We start from the raw sequence: 27,877 nt of genomic DNA, 5'->3' as shown, positions 1-27,877 counted from the left end.
ATGTATACATCTACATAAACAAGCTGTAAACATAAAACAAAAAATAACTGGCCTTTTACATACTAATACATATTTTTTCTGGATCATTTGCTATTGGATCTTATTTACTGTAAGACTTAGACACCATGCTGTTACCTCTCCATGGCATGTGGTGGGGGGACAATGGTGATTAAAGTATGACATTAAGTGTACATAGAAACATAATTAAAATAAATTTGCATTAATGGTTCTCTTTAAATATAGTGACCCATGAATTAACTTTTTGGTATGATTAAGAATGAAACTTTTAAAGGCATCTTTTAGCATTAAAATTCAAGTCAGCACCAATGATTCTAATTAGTAAGAATTCTGGCAGGGAAAGTAGTTAAGGGAAATTAGTTACCTATTGTTGTGAACTATAATTTTAAAATGTAGTTGTATTTGGAAATGGATTGTTAGCAAACATGGATGTATGCACATCTGTAACTTGTGCTCTAGTCTGCCAAAAATACTCAATAATTGAAAATTAAATAACACAATATTTTGCACATTATGTCAAAATAATTACTCTCGTAATTAAAACCTCAAGGAGTGAGAAAGATAGTACGTCAGTCCTGTGGCCATACGTAGAGATACAATATTAGTTTTCACGTCCTTTCAAACATGTGCTGCAAAGATGGTAGAAAATAAAAGAACAGTTATCAAATGGTAGCTAAGTGGTCTGCCTATATACTTAGGTGATTATGAAAATGTTCTCACTTTGGAATTCAAAGTATATTGTTTTATCTTTTTTCATCAAAGTGAGAGAATAACTTCCAATAGAATAAGATATTTATTTTCTATATACCTATTTTCCTTTTCTGCACAGATTTCTATTAACATTTGAGCTTTCAAAAGCATATTTTATGTTTGGTTGTGTATTATCAACAAATGTGGTTAGCTATAATTTTCAAACTACCTGTAAAAAATATTTAAGGCTATTTTTCTCGTGGGCTGAGTGGCAGTGGTATGACTAAAGGAGCATTGAAAGCTGCGTATGTCTGAAAAATATGACCTTTTAACTAGCAGGGCCATTATTTAAGTGAAGGGGATCTAGAATGTCCCTGAAAAAAAAATAAGGAGCTAATATTTCTTAAGATTATACGTTAAGTGTTTAAACCAATTTTACCTATAAATATATGACCTTATTCTGTAAGTCCCACTTAACATATCAGTTCTGCTGTGAAGTTTTCCCTTCTTCTCAACACCAATTTAAGTGCTCCTCAGTGTTCTCACAATTGGCTTTGATTCCTTAGCGAGGCAGAAACCAAGTCCAATTATGTTTTGTATGCACTGGAGTTAGGTGAGCATATTAAGCACATAAAATCTTTGTGGAATGAGTGAATAAAGGAATATACATTAATTCAACTGTTGTTCTAACATACGGCAAGTCCTTGAGGGAGTTGCGTTTAAGGTAAACTTTAAGGGAGAGGCCACATCCTGAGGGGAAAGTGTCCAGACTTTGGAATTAGACAGAACTGATGGAACCCTGATACTGTCACTTATTTCCTATTAAAAATTTAAAAAGTCATTTAACACTTTTGAATGTTGGGTTTTTTTTTTTTATTCTAAGGAATGGTGACAAACATGGTATTTTGCAAAATTGTTGGGAGAGCTGGACACGTTACTCCTAAAATGCCTGATGATGACTTTTCACCCACAACAGACATGCTACAAGTAATAGTTCTTTGTTAATGAATGAGAAGGACTTCCAGAAACTTATGAAGGAGTTTTATGTAGGATTCTTGGCCAAGTCATAGAAAGAAATAAATGAATAATAGATGGCAGTGACTGTGGCACCTACAAGTGACAGAAAGTTGTAATATTGTGTACTCACTAATTTAGCACAACATTATAGGCATGTAACACATTTGTTGGTTTGTATTTTCATTAATTTTTGTCATGTAGTATAGCTCTGTCATATAATGTGTTGTCTGTTTAAATGTGAAGAACAGAATATAAAAGTAGAGTTAATTTACAATTTGCTCAATCTGTCTGTTTTGTACCTTAAGAGTCATTGAAATATTTTCCCCTATGAAATGTGAATATTGTCATTAGAATTGTGTAGAATTTTAACATGGTTTGTGGAGGGAGATCGCATACAGTGCTAAAGCATTATTTGTCATGCTAGTCCTTCCACCCACTAGATTATCAGTGATATCCAATGGCTGATTTTAGAGTACAGAATAACTGAGCAGAAAATAATTATATGTTGCCTAATGGAATGCCACTGAGATAGCCACATTAAAACTATGGGTATTTTTGTTTTACTTTTGCAATTTAATGGGTATTTTTATCACAGGCTCAAAAATAACCCCTGTGTTTAGTTGTGTTATCTACTGGCTAACTCTCAAGTGAAATTCAAATTATTAATTATTAAAATATTCTGATTTTCAGAATTTTTTCCAGAGAATTTTAAGGTAAATTCTGGCTATCTCAACCATGATAGGTAAATCTAAATAAGCATGCTGAAAGAGAAAGGACATTAGAGTGTAGTGTAGAGGTGGTTGGAGTGGTTGAAGGAGACATTCAGTTCCAGTGATTCATCTGGAAATTTCCTGTTACTGTGAACTTCCAAGTTAGGCCTGCTGATAGCAGGGGAGCAAGCATCTTTTGAAAAGATCATAGTGAGAATTAGAGAGAGGATATGGTGTGAAATCTGGGCAAATTATATCTATCTACAACATTGCACATTCTTTTTTAAAATAGTATGAGTTTAGTAGGTTTAAGTGTCATGAAAGATGAAATATGCAAAAAGTAATAAATTGAGCCCACTTTTAAGATGGTAGTAAGATCATTTAATACATGTGTAAAACTGCTAAATGATTTTGCAGAAGGATTGCTTCACCTCTGAGTGAATCATAAACTCATAAACAAGCATTCAACAGATCAATGCTGTTTTGTAGTGCACACACTATTGCAGCGTCTGCTCCAATACAAAGATAAATCCAGTGCAAACCATGTGTTTTACTTTTTGGGCCAGCATCCTTATCCTGTTGCTCTTATTACACCTAAACTACAGCCTTCAACAATCTCATTTCTGATTAAATAGAAATCAGTTGCAGGTACACATATTACTAATGTTTGTATCAAGATAAATGAGACATAAGACTAAAACAGAGGCTCCAAAATAAGAGACATTTTACATTTTGCAAAAGTTGACTATAGTAAATTATTGAAATTTGGTATAGAAATAAATTAGACAAAAAGATAAATAAAATATCTTCATATTAAGACATGAAATAAGCCTTTTACCTATGGGACCAGTAAATGACAGAGATTTTAGGTTTTAAATCAGATAGACACTTTTGATAACTCCCTTTAAAACCATAACTGACAAAAAATATGAAAAAATAAACAAGAGAGGACTTTCTATTTGAAGTCATAGGCCCAAAGAGATTATTGCTTCTTTTGATTACCACATTAAGTATATAAGACCTAATTCTTTCTTTTATTTTTGATTTATTTGGACTGTTAAATGGTCATGTTAGCAATGTGACAACTATACCAATAATAGCAAGTTATAAACCGTCAAAGTGCAACTATTCATCAAGAAGTATGTTCTAATATAAGACCAGGTGTCTAATATGACTTTGAAATTCTTCATGATTAGATTGCTAGAATATTCTAGTTACTCAAATGAAATTTCTCTTGGACATTGATGAACTGGAAATCATGAAATTCAAATCCAAGCTATATGCAGTGCTTGTCAGTTTAGCGAATTTGATGTGTTTCTTTATCTTTCAGTGAGTACAGTTTCTTAGTATATTACTATAATACAGTCTGCTTACTAAATAACTTTAGGAAATAATATTAAAGAGATTTTTTATGTCATTATATTCATATCAAGGACATCAAGCACTTATCCTCTGTATCTAAAAAAAAAGCAAAAAATTGCCTATTTATCACATTTTAAACTTAATTATTATTATTATTATTATGACATTGATACATTATAGACAGCAAAAACATACAAAAAGAAAGAAACGTTGCAGGTAACTGTTTCACAGTTACACACTGCATTTTGTTAGTTCATTTGAATATTTCCCAAATGGTTAATGAAAATAGTCCGTAGGCCAAATATTATGCTGGATGAAGATGGCTATGAAGGTGAATGAGACATGGACAATTCCATGAGGAAGGGCCCAGCATCTCTCAGTATATTCTGTTAGATGCTTCTACATGAATTTTCCAATTATATCAGCTGATTTAAAAATGTTGGACGGCAATTCTAGAATACTCTGGGTTACTCTGCATTTTCCTAGGTGCTAAAAGTCTCTTAATTTGTCATCTTATTGTAAAAGTCTTATATAATGTGTCTTATCTTTTCATATCTTCCTCATGGATTTCTGAATACTTTTACTCTTCTGGTACCTGAACACGTTTATCTCTCCAAGAAGTATCCCAATTGTTTGATTATTTTTCACTAATTCATTCATATCCTTTTACCCAATCATCAAAATAGATTATTCTTCTCATTGTTAGAGTCTGCATATAAACAAAGCTTTATTTTTATTCATATTGAGGGCTACTGGATTAACTTGTGACTCTTCTAAAGATACTTACATTTACAGAGGATACTTTGTTATATCTTATCTGAACTCAAGGGCATGGATCTACACATAAGAAAGTAAAGAAGAAAAGTCATTAGGAAGATATCTTAGGGCTGAAATTTGTGACAATCGCTTCAGAGCAGTCCATGTTTGCTCCACAAATTTGTTTAAGTGATTATAAATACCTGCTCTGAATAACAAAATGTCTTTACTTTCCCACACTTTCCATGTTTAAACAACAGGTTTACTGTTATTCGTAATATACCTTGGTAGGCATCTGTGAAAGTATTCTACAAAGAACACAAATACATGAGCAAGAGTGAAATATTCAGTCATCTCCTGATTTTGATAGGATAAATGGTCATAGTTTAGAACCCTTTCTGAAAACACATGTACACGCACAAGTGAACTTACAATTATTTCCCAACCACAGTAATCAACAAGACATTCTCAAGTGTGTTTGAGTTCTTCCAGTGCTCCTACTTGTGAGTGTCAAGTGTAACCATCAAATGTAATTTTCTATTGCTTTTTCCTACTTAAGCACAAGCCTAAAGAATTAACCACATGTCATGCTAGTTGTTTCTTGGTGTTTTTTTCTTTTTCTTTTTCAGCAATCACTGAATATTATCAATTTTATATCACTGTTGTAAAGAACTATATATATATATAGAGAGAGAGAGAGATTAAGAGCATAAAACAAGTCTGAGAGTGATTCCTTACTTGCTTAAGAGAACACAGATATTCCATAAATCAGAAAGTTTGTTAGATTGTGATATACCAAGTCTCAAGAATGTCAAATTTAACAGATTGTTTTTTAGTCGAATCAGCCCTGCCTACCTACAGAGTTGTTGTGTTGTGGGCTTCCAATGAATTTGAAAATGCATTTAAATACCACTGAGTACTCTAATATTTTTTAAATTTTATTTTTGTTAATCTACTATTTTCCCCCTGAACTTGAATCATCATCCACAGTATCAGAATATTACTCTATCAGTTATCTTTTTCTCTTCAGAGTCATATTGCTGCTTGTGCTCACAATTTATAGTTTTCTCATTATGATATCTTTCTTTTCTTTAGTTCTTTTCTTTCACACCCTTTTAAAGATGATTTTAAAGGGCCTGGGTTACTTAGTTTGTATTTCCTTTGATGGGAAATACAAACATCTGGAAACATGGGATTAGCACAAAGACTAACAAGTCAAGGTTAGTTTAGCTTCCAGCCTCAAAAATTGGATCTTGAGATTATATGGTGATATTTCCTCTAGGCTCAAAATACGGGATTAACACCTAATATCTCCTTTCTCCATTGAAGAGATTGTGAATTTTGGACTAACAATGGATTGATCAACTATATGTGGTCAAGAAACACATTTTCAGCTAAGCTAAATACATTAAATTATGTATATAATTGTATATTATATAATATGCATATAACCTGTCAGTGTCCAGTAACTGTTTTCTGAATAAATGAATAAGCAAATATTGTTTCAACACAATAAGGAACTTTGCCAGGCAGTAAGACTCACACCTGCTTTCCCAGCTACTTGGGGGACTGAGGTGGGAGGATCACTTGAGCCCAGTAGTGTGATGCTACAATGAAACATGATCATACCACTGCACTCCAGCTTGAGCAACAGAGAAAGATCCCGAGTCAAAAATAAAAATGATGATGATAATAATAATCAGGAACTTAATTCCAAATCTATTAAAGACACTCTATTAAGGGGCTCTTATCTCATTCTCTTTCTAATTTTAAAGATACTTTTGAAATCTTGTTTGTTCAATAGAGAGAATAAATAAAGTGTATGTTTCCAAACAATTTTCCATACTAGATAGTTACATCCTTCTCTATGTTGCCATATAATTTTTACAGTTTTTACAGTTTATAGCATTCCTTTTATTCTGTTTATTTTCTCAATTGCACTTCCTGGGCAGGTCTTTTTATTTAAATGTTATTTTTTCCTGCCATGTACTGAGCTTGGCACATAACTGCTCAACAAATGTTTTAGGAAAGAATGAGTAAATGAACTTTAAAAACATTGATTTTTTGTTCAAACTGAATAATTTACAATCTTTCTGTTTTTAAAAGACAGTAGTGAAAGACTATCTGTTTTGAACTGCATAAAATAAACCCTATTTTGTTTGGATTTCAGTAAAGTCAATAAATATTTATTTGCTATCAAGGCAAAAATCTAAGCAACATAAAGTACAAATAATTTACATGTTGCTAAATTTGAGATGCAAACAATTAAATATTAATTTTGCTAAATACTACAAAAATTGTGTTACATAGACTAGAATTCTAGACTGTTGTATTCTACAGGAGGAGTCTTATTGGCTGGTGAATATTATATTTGTCTGGCTACTTGCTTTTGAAGAATGTACTTAAATTATTGTTAAAATACTAGAAAAAGCATTTTGAGGTTTTCATCTTGGTGGCTGTTCCTGTGTTAGCTGTGGAGAGTACAACATGGACAAAAGTAACTCAAGCTCTAGACTACAATAGACTTGATTCAAATTCTGGCTCTGTTTGTAGGCTGCTATGTGATCTTGGCTAATTTATTTAACATCTCAGGCTCAATTTCTAGATATATAAAATTTGAATAATAATAATAATACTTCATAGAGTAGTTGTGTGGGTCCAAGATTTAGTATAGCCCCTGGGTTGTCTTAAGTACTCGGTGTAATTTAGCTAGTAGTGTAGTATATATTCTTAATGTTGTTCACACATTAAGCTGTATTATCAAACATATAAACCCAACATTTTTCAGTAGAAAGTTAGATTTTCCATATGATGCTCACTGATGGCATCATATCTGAATAATAAAATACATGTTTCTAACAAGTGTGCCAGAAAAATAATTTTTAGGTGTTCTTTTCATATACTGATATAAATATATGTAAAAGGGCTTAAGCAATTCCAGTTAATAGATAATTATATTTAACAATCCCAGATATATTGTATCAATCAAAACTAAGGTGTATTGTATTTACCTTAGTTTTGATTTTTAATTATCTGGTTATGAATGAGGTTGAGCATTTTTTTTCATATACCTTTTGGTCTTTTGTATGTCTTATATTGAGAAATGTCTATTCAGATCTTGTATCTATTTTAATCAGGTTGTTTTTTCCTATTGAATAGTTTGAGCTCCTTATGTATTGTGGTTATTAATACTTTGTCAGATGGGTAGTTGCAAATATTTTCTCCCCTTCTCTGGGTTGTCTCATCACTTTTTTGATTGCTTCCTTTGCGGTACAGAAGCTTTTTAACTTAATGTGATCCCATTTGTTCATTTTTCCTTTGGTTGCCTGTACTTTTGAAGTCTTACACAAATCTTTGTCAATATTTACATTCTAAAGTGTTTCCCTGATGTTTTTTTCTAGTCTTTTCATAGTTTGAGGTCTTACATTTAAGTCTTTCATCCATTTTGGTTTGATTTTTATATATGGCAGGAGATAGAGGTCTAGTTTCATTCTTCTGCATAAGGATATCAAGTTTTCCTAGCACCATTTGAACTGAAGAGACTATCCTTTGCCCAATGTATGTTCTTGGTATTTTGTCAAAAATGAGTTGACTGTAATTTATGGGTTGTCTATTCTGTTCCATTGGTTTATGTGTCTGTTTTTATACCAGCACCATGCTGTTTTGATTACTATAGCTACGTAGTATAGTTTGAAGTCAGGTAATGTGATTCTGACTAGTTTTGTTCTTTTTCCTCAGGATGGCTTTGGCTAGTCTAGGTCTTTTGTGGTTCCGTATATATTTTTTTCTATTTCTGTGAAGAATGTCATCGGCATTTTGATGGGGACTGCACTGAATCTTAGATTCTTTGGGTAGTATGGACATTTAAAAAATATTGCTTCTTTTAACCCATGAACATGGAATATCTTTCATTCTTTTGTGTCCTCTTCAATTTCCTTCATTAATATTTAACAGTTTTCATTATAGGCATCTTTTACTTATTTGGTTAAGTTTATTTCTAGAGATTTTATTTGTAGCTATTGTAAATGAGATTAGTTTCTTGGATTTTTCTTTTTTTCAGATTGACCACTGCTGGCATATAGAAATGCTACAGATTTTTGAATGTCGATATTGTATCCTACAACTTTACTGAACTTATCAGTTCAATTAGTTTTTTGGTGGTGTCTTTACGTTTTTCTAAATATAAGATTATATTTTCTGCAAACAAGTGTAATTTGACTTCTTCCTTTCCAATTTAGATCCCCTTTATTTACTTATCTTCTCTAATTGCCCTGGCAAGGATGTCCAGTATTATGTCAAATAAAAGTGTTGAAAGTGGGCATTCTTGTTTTATTCCAGATTTTAGAAGAAAGACTTTCAATTTTTCATGGGGAATATCATGTAGAATATGACCAGAAAGTGACATTGGTAAAAATGATTGGAACAATGTATGTATTGTGAGCTGATAAATACTTATTAAATTTTCCTTGTCTATCCTCCAAAGAAACAGAGCCGCTTTAGTAAGAATCCCAAAATCTGCCAATAAAATTTCTTGGATTTTTCTAGGATATAATAACCTCCCTCATGAGCAATATATTTTTTAAAAGATTTTAAACATAGCGGCTATTCAGAAGTTGTTACATAACTGAAATAGACTTTATCATTCAGGTCATTAAACTATCTCCTACCAAATTGCTGTTTTTCTGACCCTAAATAGTTCTGTTTTGGGATAGTACAAATGGTTGACACTTTAGGGCACTCGTTATTTGCTATTTTCACAACATTGAGTTTGACAGTAGATAGAAGAAGGGATTATTTAAAATTAATTAAATTTAAATGTTTGGTGGTATGATCTGTTAGATCTTGGAAATGTCTAGGAGTTCTTTGCCACCTACTTATATTATTAAGGGCTTCTTTAAGGACTTTGTGATGTATAATAGCTGTTGTCAATAGTATTATTCACCAGCAAATAGTTTAAGATTTGAATGTAGAAATGTAATCTGATACTTAATCAGTGAAAAGAGGCAATGAATATTAATATTTAAAACTATAATTGATTTTAGATTTTTCTGTCTATACAGTGACAAACTATTTGAACAGAAAATGTTAAAAGTTGAAAATTGCAAGCTTTGTTTAAATAGTGCCAAATATACAAACTTTTCACCATTTCCTAATAATGATTGGACATATTCACTTTTCTTTGTGTGATTGGCATTGTTTGAGCACCAGTGTTAGTCATGCTTAAAACTGCTTGACATAATGGGCTTTCTTCTATTGGAATATTTTGTATTGGTTTAACCCTGCTTTGTGGGATTTACAGTTTATTGAATAAGAACAGAATATGATTATTTCTTTTTAATAAAGTATGAAAAATAAACATGGGAATACATTGCTTTTAAGAAGTAAATGTAAAATCAAATGACTTTAAACCTAGTACAGTTCTCTAGCGACATTTGTAATAACTTGCCTACGGCGTTAATTCTAATCACTTTGTCATTATTTGAAGTTTTATTTTAAGCACAGTTTTATATTAATTCCTCTTACTGTTTTAGTTTTAAAAGTAATATATGACTCTCTTTTAAATTATTTTATGCTGCAACTTAAATCTTCCTAAAAACAAAAAAAAAGGTTGCCTTAAGATGTAGTGATACTGAAGTCTTAATAAGCAATAGGCATTATAGACAATGCTTAGAATAATTTGGGCAATCTTGAAACAGATCTCAATAATATTAGTTAATAGAGTGTTAGAGAGTTTATGGTATTCCCACCTAGGAACTGGTCCACTGGCAGCTACTAGGAGGACAGCAGCCCAGTGAGGCCCTGTATGGACCTGTTCAGTATCAATGAAACAAGGACAGGATCAGTAAGGAGATATTCATACACTTTCATAGTCATTGCTATAGATTTCCACAATTCTAAAGCAGAAAACTTTGTCATATTATTAAACTTCAAATTTCCACATTTTTGAAAGGATGTAGTATGAATTTTTATTCTAATTTTAGCATTAGTTGTTCTACTAAGTCTCATTTTTATGTAAAGAGAGGCATTGGTCCATATAGTAAAATTGTCCTTGCATTACTTAATGTTATTTTTAATATTTTGATTGATTATTTTGTTGAGTATTCATGTGATTTAGTTATTAGACTCAAAATAATGCAACTTAAAGAACCCAGGAATAACATTCATGTATGACCAAGGAAAGAAGAGCACAAAAATCAGTTTATTAATAGCTCTCCTGTAAAAACACTCATGATGTAAATTGAACTATTGAATGTTTGTTTCATTAGATATACTTGCATATTTCTTTGCTTTTACTTAGTTTCAAGCAATAATGTCTTCTACCTGTAGGTCTTGTCTCTCTGTATCTAAGTCCTACCTATCTTTTCAAATCCAGGTTTTACATTCGAATATCCCTCAGGAGATGTTTAATGATCCCCCCAGCTGATAAAAGTTACCTTCTCTGAGTTTCTTATGACACAGTATTTGTATATTTTATACCATGTATCAGTTTTTTACCTTGTATCATAGTAATTTACGTATCTTCATCCTTTCTCTAGTTTGAATTTATTGAGGACAGATTCTGTGTTTTACAAATCTGCATTGGGAATTCATAAATGTCTGTCAAATAGCTAAATAAATGAGCTGTGTTAAAATTAAATTGGTTCCAGGACTCTTAGTAAAATATAGCTGCAAACAAACATTTTTATTTATGTTTGTGCTCTCAAAACTGCACTAAAATTATACTAAATAAATAAGAACTCTAACATTAGCATTATACCCACCAGAAAAAAAAAAAAAAAAAAGAATAGATAAAAAAATAAAGGCAGAGGAGTGAGGTGAACATAGACCCATAGACCAAGGGAAGAGTTTAGATCAGTTATAACAGATTATCAGAGGGAGAAAACTTCAAATTAAGTTCCTACATTACTGGTAAATATTTGACAACTCACTCTCTAAAAAATGTATGCATGTATTTAAGTTTGTTATCTACATAGGTTATAAATAATAAAAATATAAAATAAGTAATGATAAATAATAAAATGTACAATACCTGTATTGTAAAATCCATATAGTGATTTAATTCTCACAGAATGTTTTTCTTGCTTTTTACAAAATATTGGTGTCTGTAGTCAATCTATGGTTTCATATGATGAACAACTGTATTCCCAACATATATGTTTAAATGAATGAATAGATAAAAGTGAAACAAGGAATATCTACATGGAAACTTGGCATTTTCAACAATAATGTGAGAACATTTTTACCTAAATTGGATAATAGCTTTCAAATAGTCAAATAATATTTCTTAAATTTGTTGTACTATTCACAATGTAATGACTACTGATGTGCCAACATTTTACTTTCATTTTCATTACTAACATTTCCTCCATCGTATACTTCAATCTAGACAATAGACAAAACAACAAATCAAATTCTCATTCATTGCATTTGCCAATTCACATGTTGTAAATATTCTCACCATAACCAGTTTTGACATACCAATAGTATGTTACTGAATGTGGACTTCAAAAGAGATTAAGAAATAGCACACCATCATTAATATTCTCTACCACATAGATAGAAAGATGTAAAGAATCTTGTGAGTATAAATAGTAGTAAAATTATTAAGAATTGATGAGTTTAGCATATATTTTTTATCTTGAATCCATATACTTGCATTTTAATAAAATGTATTTGGTAGGAATTATGTATCCTTAGATTGGTAATAATAGCTATGTTTAACAATGAACTTGCAAAATTTCTGAAAACTTATAAGGATCAAAACTTGTGGCTGGGTGTGGTGGCTCACACCTGTAATCCCAGCACTTTGAGAGGCCAAGGAGGGCAGATCACTTGAGGTCAGGAGTTCGAGACCAACCTGGCCACCATGCTGAAACCCTGTCTCTACTAAAAATACAAAAATTAGCTAGACGTGCTCACTTGAACCCAGGAGGTGGAGATTACCATGAGCCAGGATCATGCCACTGCACTCCATCCTGGGCAAGAGTGAGGCTCTGTCTCAAAAAACAAAACAACAAACAAACAAGCAAACCTTGTACACGTCTATTTCTACAGCAAATGGGCTTGAGGGTGGGGAATACATTTAAAAAATCATTTGAAAGTCTTTTCATAGAATGATCTTATCTTTTCCCCACCTGAGCAATCAGACTTTTATCCAGCCATTCCTGCAGGAAGAAGCCATTGCCTGTATTACAGAGACTCCACTAAGCTTTCTAGAGCTTGTCTCATAAGTATTATAGGGAGTCAATCAAAAGAGATGACTTTTGAGTAAAGCTGCCAATATATGAGACAGAAACAAAAATACCAAGCAAACATAGAAGAAACAAACTCACAGAAAAGAGAAATAAGTCACAACTGAGGAAACAGATCTATGGAAATATTTTCATGACAATAGATAATGATATTAAAAAAACAATAATCATGGAACATAAACAATCAGCGCTTTTAATTGCGAAGAAAGGAGCATTTTAGAACTCAAGTATTTGGCCATTTATTATTTTTTTAATCAATAGAACACTTGAAAAATAAACCAAAATAAATCTCTCAGGAAATGTAGTCAAACTGGGTGAAAAATAGGAGAAAAAAGGTTTTAAAAATAGAAAATCATTTAAGTGATTCAACATCTCACTTATAAGATTTTTGTAACAATCAAATAGAACAAAGAAAAGTGATTTTAGCACAAATAATACAAAAAGATTTACAGATTTGAAAAAGACTCTCCAATATGATGGGCCCAATCCTCATGTGCTATAATAAAATAACATAGTATATTATGTGGAAACTTTAGAGCCACTGAATATTAAAAATGCCCATAGGGAAAAGCTGGAACAAAATTAAAAACAAAACTAAATGTGATTGGAATAAGAATACCATTTGTTTCTCAACTAACTGCTAGAAGTCAATTTTTTTTCACTTTTAAACTTCTAAAGAAAAATTATTCTCAATCTAAAATTTCATACCTCTCATAAGAGTAAGAGTGTGATAAAGGCACCCTCACATATGTAAGGTCTGAACATGTTTTCCTGCAAAGTGTTCTTTCTTAGGAATCCATCAGAGGATCTTCCCCACAAAATCAGCTAAGAATGTATGAGATCCAGAAACTAGAGGAACGAACACCTCTAGAAGACTTTTAAAGATAGTCCTGGCCAGATGCGGTGGCTCACGCCTGTAATTCCAGCACTTTGGGAGGCTGAAGTGGGTGGATCACCTGAGGTCAGGGGTTCGAAACCAGCCTGGCCAACATGGTGAAACCCCGTCTCTACTAAAAATACAAAAATTAGCTGGGCCTGGTGACAGATGCCTGTAATCCCAGCTACTTGGGAGGCTGAGGCGGGAGAATCACTTGAACCCAGGAGGCAGAGGTTGCAGTGAGCCAAGATCGTGCCGCTGCACTCCAGCCTGTCTGACAGAGCAAAACTCTATCTCAAAAAAAAAAAAAAAAAAGTAGTCCACACACCACACACTCAGTCTAAATAGGAGCATGAGTATGGGAGAATGGGAGTATTTAGAAATATGTGTGAGGATTTCAAAAAATTAAGGTTTGCAAACCAAAGGAAAAATGTAGTTCACTCTAGGTAGAGAAAAGTTGCCCAAGAGGATTATAGCTGCAGTCAAATTACAGTCGATTTCTATTATTTGCTAATTGTGTACTTGTAAATTTGCCTAAAATGAACACCAAAATTTATTTATAATCCCCCAGTCAATATTCATGGCACTTTTGCAGGCATTCTTAGACATGCGAAAAGCAGCCAAAAATTTGAGATACTCAACACGCACATGCCCAGCTGAGATCAAGCCAAGCAACACTCTGCCTTCTTTCTGTTCTCAAACTATATACAAATGTCTCTTTGCTGTCTGTTTAGTGGCACATTTTTGTACATTTTCATTATAATTTCACTGTTTTAAATGGCCTGCAAATGTAGCATGTAGTTTCTCTGTGCAAGAAGGCTGTGGTAAGCCTCATGGAGAAAATGCAGGCACTTACTAAGTTTCCTTCAGGCATGTGTTATAGCACCGATTGGCCATGACTTGAATGTTAATAATTCAATAATATATATTAAATAAGGGGTTTTGTATTTATTGGCAAATACAAAACTATATTGACAAATAGGTTGTGATCAGAGGCTCGCAGAAACCTAACCCTATATTTCACTTCGAAGCAATGGTTCATTATTGGATAATTCAATAATAAAGCAATGGTTCCTATGGATAATTCAATGTTTGCAGCCAATGTGTAGAACATAATTATTATAAATAACAAAAATTGACTGTATACTACACCATGTGGCCTGACAACAAGAAATTTTTAATAATAAATATAAAATGTGTACAACAGATGTTAATATGGGACCAAAGTTTGCCATGTAGCCCTACTGGGAAAATGGTGAGAGGATGGCAAAATAGAAAATATTCGTGATGCTAAAATTAATATCAGAAAGTATAAACATATTGTATATAATTTTGAAGTTAAATAAGTGGGAGAAACAACTCAGTACTTCAAAGTGGTGGCCTACGAAAGCATCCTGGGAGAGGACTGGGAGAGGGGGAAGAGTGAGGTAGGAAAGTATTGCTTTTCATATAAATTGTGATATTACATGTGGTTCGAAATCAGGATTAAATATTTACTTGAGAGAAATTAGTATTTTGCAAATAAAAATAAAATGTTGATAATATAGTTAATTTTAAAGCACATCTACATGGTTAAATCAACTTTAAATTTTAAGGTAATGTCTTTTAATACGTGGTAGAGAAAAAAGTCTTCCACGGTGTGTTTTGATGAGATTTGGAAATAAATTATGCTAAAAACCATCTGTAGGATGGAAAATGATTGCATTTTATGTCACTGATACAAAGCACGTTTCTTTATTTCTACTTTTGTTTTGTTGATTTGTTTACCTAAAGGTATTTTAAACATTTGATAGTGTGAAAGCCTGACTAATCAGACCACTTTCTCATCCTGGAATTCCAACTGACATTTTCAACTGTGTGAATAAATGATTCTACTGAATTTAGTCTTCCGTTGTGTCACATATTACAAAGCAGTGTTGCATCTTGGCAAAAATTCTGCTGTGTATGTATGTATATACACACACACATAAACACACACAAATATATATGTATATATATGTGTGTATATGTATGTGTATATATATATATACACACACATACACAAAGCTCAAATATGCACTAAGATGTTCTTCTTGTCAATAGTTTCTAAGACAGACCTAAAACTAAATCAGTTGCGCTTCATATAATAGCAGTAACACTATTGGCAGTTTGTATGTGGTCCTGTGGAGTAAGAATAGAGAATAACTTGGTTGAAACTTCTGAAAGCTACATTTCCAGAGGAACAAAAGGAAAAAGAGGAATTCATCTAGTAAAAGGCAGTATGGCAAAGTGTATGTTTAAAAAAAATGGAAAAGGCATTATTGACTTGCAGAATGTTCTAAAAATACCTCATTCAATAAGTACATCTTGCTAGTTGACACACAATTATGTTAATGTAGTAAGAGTTGAAGAGTAATTTAAATATAATTAGAGCTTAAAAGATAAATGGAATAGAGCATGGAACTTGTTTTGGTGGGTGTGTGGAGTATTTTTAACGCAAATAAAAAATAAAAGTAATCTGTAAATTAAAACCTTTGTGTATTTTCAATTTCATTTGAGTTTATTCTCACATGACTGATAAAGATGATGAAACAAATGAGTTTCATCATGAATTTATTCTCAAATAAATGACATTTCAACATCCTGTTTTGGAAAAAGTAATGAAAAACATTTCTTGATTCTTAATAGGACACCTATTTCATGAACATTCATTTCCATGCCCTGTTCCAAGCTGCATCTATAAAACAACAAAATAATTTATTAAATAAGGGGAAATCAGTCTACCAACTACTAATAGCGAAACAATAATATTTTAAAAATCACATTGGCTGATACTTATTTTCAGTGAGTTTACTCATTGTTTTTTAGAGAGTTGATTTGTTCTGACATAATTCTAATCAATTATAATATGTTGTAGATAGATTTAGTGTGCTCTGTAAAAAATCATCTAGTCTGACCTACTTTTTAAATATAAGGTACTAGTAGACCAAGTGTAACTCCTGGTGACAGCTATAAATTGAGTATTGTATTAGTTCATTTTCACACTGCTATAAAGAAATACCCAAGACTGGGCAATTTATAAAGGAAAGAGGTTTAATTGACTCACGGTTCCACATGGCTGGGGAGGCCTCAGGAAAGTTACAATCATGGCTGAAGGTGAAGAAGAAGCAAGGCACCTTCTTCACAAGGCAGCAGGAGAGAGAATAGCAAAGAAGGAACTTCCAAACACTTATAAAAACCATCAGATCTCACGAGAACTCACTCACTATCATAAGAACCACATTGGGGAGAGCACCTCCATGATCCAATCACCTCCCTCCCTCAATACGTGGGAATAACAGGTCGCTCCCTCAAGAGGATTATAATTTGAAGTGACATTTGGGTGGGGACACAGAACCAAACCATATCAAGTATGCAAACTGATCCTTTTCTAGAAGTCTCTTTCAAGTTTAAAAAATTGTATTAGGACAATTTATTTATTAACTCATTGAGCAAACACTTTATTTTTATTTCAATTTTTTATTTTTACTTTTTCCCTGAGATAGAGTCTCTCTCTGTCTCCCAGGCTGGAGTGCAGAGATGTGATCTCGGCTCACTGCAACCTCCGCCTCCCAGGTTCAAGAGATTCTCCTGCCTCAGCTTCCTGAGCATCTGGGACTACAGGTGTGTGCCATCACATCTGGCTAATTTTTGTATTTTTAGTACAGACGGGGTTTCACCATGTTGGCCAGGGTGCTCTCGGACTCCTGACATCAAATGATGCCCCTGCCTAAGCCTCCCAAAGGGCTGGGATTACAAGCATGAGCCACCACACCTGGCCAACACTTATTGAATATGAGTTATGATTCAAGAATCTGTTAAGTATAGAAGATATAAGCAACAGATAAATTTTAAAAATTCAGATGAAATACTATGTTTATCTTGCTATGATTAACTATTATGAGAACCTATAGGAAGGATGTATTTCCTGAGTCCTAAAGGTTGGCTCTCAAGTAGAGTAGATTTTGATATTTTAGAACAACATCAGCAAAATGGTTGAGGGCCAGTATATTCCTATTTATTCCTATATCCTTATTTATAATCTAAGTGGAAAGATAAGAGATATACTAACAAATTAAAAATCTTAACAAAATGCTAGGAAATAAAGAACAAATTTAGATACGAAAGATAAAGGAATGCAAAAAATACTATATGCTATTCTTTGTTTCATTTAGCATTGTTTCTTTCCATGAAGCATCTTTTCATGACCTTAAATATAAAGCATGAAATTTAATGGCTTTCTGCTTGATATGATTAGGCTTTGTGTCCCCACCCAAATCTCATCTTGAACTGTAATCCCCAGATATTGAGGGAGAGATGTGGAGGGAGGTGATTAGATCATGGGGGTAACTTTCCTTATGCTATTCTCATAATAGTGAGTTCTCACAGAAACTGATGGTATTATAAAGGGCTCTTCTCTTTCTCACTCTCTCTCCTGGCACCTTGTGAAGAAGGTGCCTGCTTCGCCTTCCACCATGATTATTCATTTCTTGAGGCCTCCCCAGCCATGCCAAACTGTGAATCAATTAAACCTCCTTTGTTTATGAATTACCTAGTCTTTATAGCAGTGTGAGAACAGACTAATACACTACTATAACATCTTATTTATGTATGCACTCTACTTTTTTGTTACTCTTTTGGGAGCCATTTAAGTTATTTATAAAATTGTACTAAGATAAATAGTATTGTGATGAATAAACATATATATGTATATATATTGCATATCTTTGTGTACATATTAAATTTTTTTCTTAGAAGAAATTTATAGGATGCCAATTATATCACCTAAGAATATGAGAACATTTAAACCTCTTCATATGTATTGATAAATTGCTTTCTAATAATTTTGCCCCAAATTATATGTAAATTGTACTAATATATGTGTTTGTTTATTTGTTAATTGTCTATCTCTCTCAGCTGAATGTAAGTCCCGTGAGGGTGGGAACCTTTAGTTTTATTTAAAGAGGCCTAGAATAATTCCTGGGATATACTAGGAGCTCCTTAAATATTTATTTAGTTGAATGAATGAAATTTCAAGAGAAATAATTTTAAGCCAAACTCTTGACGTATTTAGATTCAAAATCTGGCTGCACTATATAAAAGAAAGAATCTTAAACATTGAGAAACTAAAGCAGTTAACACAAATTTTCTTCAAGAAATTATAACTTGGTGTGAATCCAACGAAGTGCTAAGATGAGAAACTTTTCCTGGGGAGAAAATTAGCTTTGAAATAAAACGACAATTAAGGTAGAATGTTACCAGTAAGAGTTGTTACCCAGCAAAACAGACTAGAATAAAAGGCCGGAAATGATGCTAAAGTTGGATCTCAGAATTTCATGAACCCCAATTCCATACATATAGAGGCCATAACCATCTGAAATCATGCTTCCAACCTTATCCTTGCTCTGTTCTGATAAAGCATGCATGAGGAAGAATTTGTTTTGAAAAAGATGTATTATAAAAATGCCACTCTACTTATATTAAATTCATCAGATTTTCAGAGTTAGGAAGAATGAGTATTCGCTCTAGTTTGCACTGATCAACTGAGGTTACTTGTCTGTTCGATATTATCTTTCTATCACAAAATTGCTTTTCGTTGAGAAATTAATATCATATTGGGCAACATTTGTTCTTTTTTCACTCTGATAAGTCTGGAAGGAAGACTAGACCTTGCCTTCTAGACTAGCATTAAATATTTTCACCTTCTACCTGTCCCGTAAAGGATGATCTGGATAGGCAGCTGGTGATAGATAATGTGAATTCAGGAATTTGGAGTAAACCTGTTAGAAAATCTGTGTTATGATGTAATAGGAACAAGCAAAGACAACTGGATGTTCAGGGGTGAATTTTTTACCAAGAAACATCAGTTGTGTCAGTCAACAAAAGGAAAGATGTAATCCCAGCACTTTGGGAGGCCGAGACGGGCGGATCACGAGGTCAGGAGATCGAGACCATCCTGGCTAACATGGTGAAACCCCGTCTCTACTAAAAAATACAAAAAACTAGCCGGGCGAGGTGGCGGGCGCCTGTAGTCCCAGCTACTCGGGAGGCTGAGGCAGGAGAATGGCGTGAACCCGGGAGGTGGAGCTTGCAGTGAGCTGAGATCTGTCCACTGCACTCCAGCCTGGGCGACAGAGCGAGACTCCGTCTCAAAAAAAAAAAAAAGGAAAAAAAAAAAAAAAAAGAAAAAGAAAAGGAAAGAAATGTTATTGCCCTCACAGAGGTTACACTGAGGTTTGGGAAAAATAAATGAACTAACTAAAATGAATTCAATCACTGGCTGAAGAACTAACCAAATTAAATACATAAATAAATAAGTTTACATAAAGATACAAATAATAGAGTGTGTCATGTGGAAATTAGTGCTAAAGAAAAGTAAAACAGTACAGAGTTGGGAGCATTGATAGGTTGGATGCAATTTAAAATAGAGTAGTCAGAAAATGCCTAATGGAGAAGGAGAGATTTTTGGAAAACTCCAAAAGAGGAAAGGGAATGAGGCAAGTAAACACCTAAGGGAAACCTATTTATAGGCAAAGGAAATAAGACCATACACTCAGGCCTGGCAGTCAGGTGAGATCACCCAGAACAGAACTCTGGTCACTCCCAAGTTCATAAGGTAGAACCAGCAGAAAAGACTGAGGAAGAGAGGCCACTGAAGTGGGAAGAGGCCACATAAGTAAGGAATACTGAAAGCCAGATGAAGAACGTGTTGCATAGCAGAGAATCAATGCGTCTCTGGCTGCCAAGTCTTGTAGAACATGGACCAAGTGTCGATCATTTGGCCATGTGGCATCATTGGAGACAAGGACAAGAACACTTGTGAAACCCTAATTCATACTGTAAGTTCAGATGATATTAGAAAGAACAGAATTGGAGACGGTGAGTGAGACAATTTTGAGAAATTTGACTCTAAAGAGAAAGAGACCCCAAGGTGGGTAGATCACGAGGTCAGGAGTTCAAGACCAGCCTGGCCAACATGGTGAAACCCTGTCTCTACTAAGAATACAAAAAAAAAAAAAAAAAAAAAAATAGCTGGGCATGATGGTGGGCACCTGTAATTCCAGCTACTTGGGAGGCTGAGGCAGGAGACTCATTTGAACCCGGGAGATGGAGGTTGCAGTGAGTGGAGATTGCACCACTGCACTCCAGCCTGGGAGACAGTATGAGACTCCATCTCAAAAAAAAAAAAAAAAAAAAAAAAAAAAAGAGAAAGAGACCAATGAAGCTGTAACTGAAGACGGAGACAAAAATGAGGTTTTTTTGTTTTGTTTTGTTTCTTTTTGGGAGGAGAAATATGGCATGTTTGTATGCTAATGGAAAGATCCAGTAAATATGAAAATAATTGATGATGCAGGGAAGAGGGGGAGAATTCTAAAGCAGAGTCCCAGAATAAGGGAAAGGCAATCAAATCTAGGGTACCTAGGGTTTCTAACATTGGGTATCTTTTCCTCAACCTTCCTGGACTCTGTTTTTGTTCTAGTATTTATATAAGACACTACTATTGTAGAGAGACATTGCAAGAATTCCATTAAGCATCTTTCTGTGATTTAATCCCACTTAAGGCCTTGATAGTCACTGATAAAGAGACTTAAAATCTCCGTTTGTGGCAGTTTGAAGATGTAAAGTTAACTTCATTTTCTTGATTTGTTTATTTTGGCAACTTGCATTGGAATAATTGAACTCAATCCTGCTTTATTTTGTATGTTCCATTTAGACATTCTTCCCTATTGAGAGTTAGTTAGAACATTTGCTTCCAGTGAGTCATCTGCCTACTTGAGATAGTTACCACCTATTGCCACATAACAAAGACAATGAAAATATAGAGATCTGTATAGTAATACAAAATGAGAGTATTTGCTGCCTGTGTGTAATCATATCCAGAAAGAATGCAGAGTGAAAATGTTTAAAATGAGATGGTGCATGGACAGGGTGTAGTTTGTTAGTCTAATTTGGATATAAATCTACAACTTAAGGAATGTGGGATTTTGAAGTTTGTTTTTAATTGATATTACGATCTCTCAGAGTCAAGAACAAGATGAGAGCTGATACTTCTGTGTATGTGGGGGATGTGTGCATAGACATATGTACATGACTACATATTCTGCATACATTTACATTCACATTAATATACATACAGTACGCACATATTTGCATGCATTCACATATGTGTGCATACATACATGTATATTTGTATTTATGTTTTGAAGGAGAGACTCCTGATTATTCCTTTGAAGTGTGACTATGATTTGGTATAATTATGTTGTTTGGTTTATTACCAGCTTCATTTATGGAACTAAAAGGCCATGGTTAATTAGTTCGACTGAATAATGTATTGATTAACGAAGGCTGTTTTGGGGCCTTTTTGAGACATCATTTAGGTAGCCTAAGACATTCAAATCCTCTGTCTAAGAATTACATGGTTTCCCTTTCTTGTGTTGTTTCTAGGTGCTGGTAAGCAAACTGTAGCTCCCCAGAAATAGCCTACATACATCATCTACTTGGAAAATACTGTTCTGGACAAAAATCATAACAGTTCTGATTGATGTCCAGCACTTAAAACAGTCTTCTTCTGAATGAGAGATGCCTCCCTTTTAGTCCTGAATAAATATAACTAAGAGATGGTTATTTAATTCCTTTGTCATAGAAAGGTTTAAAGAAGTCCTGATCTTTTCACATTATGTGAAAATTGTTTCCTTAATACATGTGTCACAGGCATTAATGTAAGTGGTATGTTTTCCACTTCTCCAAAATTCCACAGACCCTGAAACTGTTCTGGATATTGAGGATTCAACAATTCATTTTTAGTGCTCATGATGATTGGGTGTAGTAATTTAGGATGTGGCTATTTATTGAACAGGAATGAAGACTGACTTGGGAGTATAAGCTATTTCTCTTATTATATCCAGTCAAGTATTACAGTCAAGTACTACAGTGGGCCCCAAGGTAACTAAAAAGTGAAAACTTGCCCTCCAGGTTAAGATATATATCCTGTAGCTGCAGCTATTGAATCATTCATTCTTTCATTCTATAGATGTTTATTGAGCTTTCAATATAGATTGCTCTGTTTTCAGAGCTGTCTACCCATAAAAAATAAAGTTTAAATAATAAGATATTCAACAAAAATATTTCTGTTTCTATGTCGTGATAAATTTTCTCTTAATTAATGCTTCCACAGAAAATTGATGAATTTACTTCCATGGACCATTGTAATTTTCAAGGACAGTATAAAATAGTAGCAAAATTAAATGCTGTATCTATAGTGTATCTATTTTTCTTTTTTAGTCATGTATGATACTACGTCTTATAAAAGTTGCATACAAAGGTATTCTCATTTGTCTGAAATAATGAGAATGCTTCTTTCCCACTTGACCATGATTATCTGCTTTTATTTCCTAAAATAATCTATTTGGAACTTTTTTTTTTACTTCTCTAAAATACCTTTATCATTCAAAGAAAGTCTTTCAGAATTGTTAACTCCAGTCTGACTTAAGGATTGGAAAGTACATTACTTCTTTTTCTAACTTGTAATTTGGAAATGTTTTGACATTGCAAAGCATGCATCATTATCAAGAGTCATAGTTCTGTGTTCAAAATAAAATTAAATATGGAAAAATATGCATATAAATATATAAAAATTTGAGAAACACTTATTTTCATTGATCATTTTCAAATATGTATAATATGCCTATAAAGATATAAACCTCTACAAATTTGTAGAGTTTCCTTTTCCATTTCAGTTGAAGAATCTTTTGTCCAGATGCACAAAATACCTCTAAGACAAAGGAAGAATATGTCACAGGACCCAGAAAATCCTTATGAAAACAAAGCTCTTTTCTCTAGTGGCATGAGGTATATGGTATGATGAGGAAGGTCTCTTTTGCTGTTTGTACACCGGTCATTTTTGCAAAGGCCATTTATTAAAGCAACAGATAGGGAGACATCAGTTATGTTTTTGGCCTTCTGTTTGCTATAAAATGTTGGAAGACCTGAAAAGTCCCACTAAAATAATTGAAGAGATCAGAGTCTAAATCCAGTGTGAAAGGAGAGAATGGACGCTGTCAATTCCAGTAGATGTAGAATGTTTTACTACAAAAGTCTTGGAAATAATCTTTACTTTTTTTTTTTTTTTTTTTTTTTTTTTTTTTCTGGTGTAAGCTTTTAGGTCAGTGGCTGTAAGTTTTTTTAAATTACTTTTATATGAGCTCGATAGTTGACAGTCTTCTAGTGATAGACTTCTTATGCTTGGATATATTGATAAGTTGTAAAAGTACCCTGGAATTTGATATCCTTTCTCATCAGCATCTATTTATTTGTGTATAAAGTTTATATAATATAATATACATATTTTAGAGAAGCACAGATTCTTTAAAACAAGCTTTTCCCCTGCTTGAGTGTTCTGACTTTTTGCTGTTGCCTCAGATTTCTTGTCTCAGATTTTCTAGACCTGTGTTACCCTTGTAACATTTCTATTGCTGAATCACTAACAGCAGATAATGAATCACCACCAATGTCAAAGGCAGAGTATTGACATAAAGATCAAATTTAAATCTTGGCCATGTTGTTTTCAGACTCTGATTATTTTCTCTTCCTCCCCCTCCTCTTCTTCATTTTTATATTTTTATTTTTTGACTTGGAAGTGCTCCCACATCTCTCTATTTGTCAAAAAGTTATATTAAAGTCTAGACTTTGGGAAGGCAAAGAGCCAGTCTCTTTACTTTTTTGACCACAAGGATGTGCAGTGTCATCTTTTACAAATAAGAATTGTTTTCCGTAACCTGAATAAATCTGTCAGATAAGATTTTAGGAGGTGTTTGGGGAAGTATTTCAATTTTATTTATTGTTCATTACTTATGATGAATTTAGCACTTACACACAGGCATCTTTCTGTGAAAAGCACTTAACAGATTTCTTTGAATTCTCCCAATAACCCTGTAAGAAATAGAAATAGAGTATTTATAACCTCTACCTCACAGGTGAAGCTGCTGAAACCACACATTTATATTCTTGTGCGATTTGCTCTCGAAAGGAAATTTCTTCAAGTTTGGAAGATTCACTATTGCTACTCTCTTGGAGGCAAAAAAAAAAAAAAAGTGACTAATATTCTGAATCTAGTGACCTGAACTCAAACCTCCTTACTGAGTGCATTTATGCCACATAGAGGGACTTGATCACACATTTCTGTTTGGATCCCTTTCATGTGGGGTTTGGACTGTGGATTTGTGGATTGTGGACTGACAGACATGTGAATCGTGGACTGACTTTCCCTTCTTTTGAGACCCTGTGTAGCTGAAGCTTTTTCTATGAAATGGTTCATGGATATGATGTAAAAGGGAGAACTATAACATTGCTGTTTTGAAAAACTCTTCTAATATTGAAGTTGGCATTTACAGTCATGCATAATTCTCTAAGGATTCAGTGCCTGTGAGTTTTTCTAAGCTTTGCATTTTATCTTTTAATCTGTTTTTTATTGTAGAACATGCAGAATATTTGCAGATTCAAGTACTCTTAAATTAAAGGAGTGGTATTCATTTCAATGTTATAATTTTAAATTTGGGGCGCGTTTTTGCCTCTAATAAATAACCATAAACCATCCAATTTCCCAGAGATGCCACAAGTTTCATTAATAGCTGCTTTTCATTGATTAAGGACTTATAATTTTGGATAGACAGTTTTCCATGAACCTTTCCTAATCCATTTCTGTTTAGATCAACCCAGGCCCATGTATGACTTCTTAGATCACAGAAGGTAATGCCCCATAACTGAGGGCAGATGGGCCTTCTGGACCAACATGGAACACACAAGTGTTCCTTTGGTGAAGGGAGAAAAATAAAATAGATCTATCTTAGTCAGCTCAGGCTGCTGTAACAAGACACCATAGACTGGGTTGCTTAAACAACAGACATTTATTTCACACAGTTCTAGAGACTGGAAAGTTGGAAATCACGGTGTTAGCATGATTGGGTTCTGGTGAGGACCCTTTTCCTGGCTTGTAAAGTAACACTTTCTCACTATATTCTCACATGGCAAAGCAAGAGAGGGGAAGGAAGGGAGATCTCATGTCTCTTCTTATAAAGGTGCTAAACTCATCATGAAAGTTCTACCCTCATGATGTAATTACTGCCTGTTCTGGACTGAATGTTTTTGGTTCCCCCAAATTCATATGTTGAAGCCTAAACTTCAGTTTGATGGTATTTGGAGGTGAGTTATTTGAGAAGTAAAACCCTTTTGGAAGTTAAGCCTTCCCAAATGGGCAGAGTGCCCTTATGGGAAGAGACCAAAGAGCTAGCTGGCTATTTTTTGCCATATGAGGATATGACAAGAAGTCAGCAGTTCGTAATCAAGGAAAAGGCCCTCACTAGCACCTGGCCATGCTGGCATCCTGACATCAGACTTTCAACCTCTGGAATTGTGAGTAATAAACTCTCTTGTTTGTAAGGCATACAGGCTATTATACTTTGTTATAGCAGCCCAAACTGACTTTAACACCTCCCCAAAGCCCCATCTTCAAATAGCATCACACTGGGGGTTAGAGCTTCAACACATGAATATATTGAACACACAACTCGCTGTATAGCAAAACCTAAAAAATATATTAAACTAACCATTGTTCATGGTAGTGACCAATTACCTGGCTCCCACTTGGCTGCAATCTATGCTGAGGTCCTTTGTAAGCCTCTTGCATTTACAAAGAAAGTCTCTTACCCATTTCTCTGTGTTTTTACAACAGGTCTATTGCCAGCCCTTTTTCTGTTTCAGTAAAGTCAATTTTTAATATAAAACAAAATAGTTTTAACATTAAATGATGCTTTGAAATTGTCAATGCAAAGCAATGTACACCAGATATACTTTCAATAGAAATAGGAAATTTAAAACATAGTGCCTATGTTCTAATTGCATTCATTCTATCATGGCCAGCTTTTTATCACAAAAAACATAACGAAAGAGATGCTAGTAAGTACGGCCTTGTCTAAGCTGAGAGATCATATAATACTATTAGTCAACTAATAAATATGGCATAATTGAAGGTGTGTTTCTAAATCATGATAGATACAAAATTAGGAAAAGATACATAGTCATAGGAAGATATTCAGAATACATCAATTTTCTGCACTAGCCTAGCTCAGATGACAGTATTTAAAGACAGAAATTCTTTGATAGGCAAATAAAATGGAGGAAAAGTACCAGATAAAAGAAATGAGAGAATGCAAGTATGACACAAGTTAATAACTTCCCATATAAAGATGAATTTAATGGCTGTGGCAGGCAGCTACTCAGTATTAAGTAGTTTCAAACAAATTAAAGATTCACTTGACCTAGCCATGAAGATATATGGACTACGTGAAGGGCAATCTGTAGTCAGTTATCTTAATTCTAAATATGTCAGGAAGAAGTTATCTCATAATGTTAAAAACCATACAATTTGCTTTCTGATAATATATTATGTTCACATATTTCCAAGTATTTTCAAAGATAGATAGAGAGAGAGAGAGAGAGAGAGAGAGAGAGAGATAGATAGATAGATAGATAGATAGATAGATAGATAGATAGGGTTTGGCTCTGTGTCCCCACTCAAATCTCATCTTGAATTGTACTTCCTTAATTTCCATGTGTTGTGGCAGGGACCTGGTGGGAGATCATTGAATCATGGAAGTGGGTATTTACCATGCTGTTCTTGTGACAGTGGGATCTAATAGTTTTAAAAATAGAAATTTCCCTGAACAGGCTCTTTCTGCCTGCTGCCATTCATGTAAAACTTGACTTGCTCCTCTTTGCCTTCTGCCTTGACTATGAGGCCTCCCAGCCATGTGGAACTGTAAGTCTATTAAATCTCTTTTTCTTCCCAGTCTCGGGTATGTCTTTATCAGCAGCATAAAAATGGACTAATAAAGTAAATTGGTACCAATAGAGTGGGGCATTGCTGAAAAAATATCCAAAAATGTGGAAGCAACTGTGGAACTGGGTAAGAGGGCAAGGTTGAACAGTTTAGAGGGCACAGAAGAAGACAGGAAAATGTGGGAACATTTGGAACTCACTAGAGATTTATTGAATGACTTTTACCCAAATGCTGATGATATGGTCAATGAAATACAGTCTGAGGTGATCTCAGATGGAGATGGGGAACTTGTTGAGAACTGGAGCAAAGGTCACTCTTGCTATGTTTTAGCAAAGAGACTGGT

General features: G+C 33.7%; 1 protein-coding gene across 2 annotated transcripts in view; it reads left to right on the top strand.

Annotated features, from left to right (window-relative positions):
- Nucleotides 1-27,877, top strand: part of NKAIN2 (sodium/potassium transporting ATPase interacting 2) — a 1,020,196-nt gene that overhangs the window by 400,285 nt on the left and 592,034 nt on the right. The window lies entirely within an intron of this gene.

This window comes from Macaca thibetana, chromosome 4 (genome assembly GCF_024542745.1).
Source record: "Macaca thibetana thibetana isolate TM-01 chromosome 4, ASM2454274v1, whole genome shotgun sequence".
NCBI classification, from domain to species: domain Eukaryota; kingdom Metazoa; phylum Chordata; class Mammalia; order Primates; family Cercopithecidae; genus Macaca; species Macaca thibetana.
The sequence above is the reverse complement of the archived record's forward strand: the minus strand, read 5'-3'. Positions and strand labels throughout refer to the sequence as shown.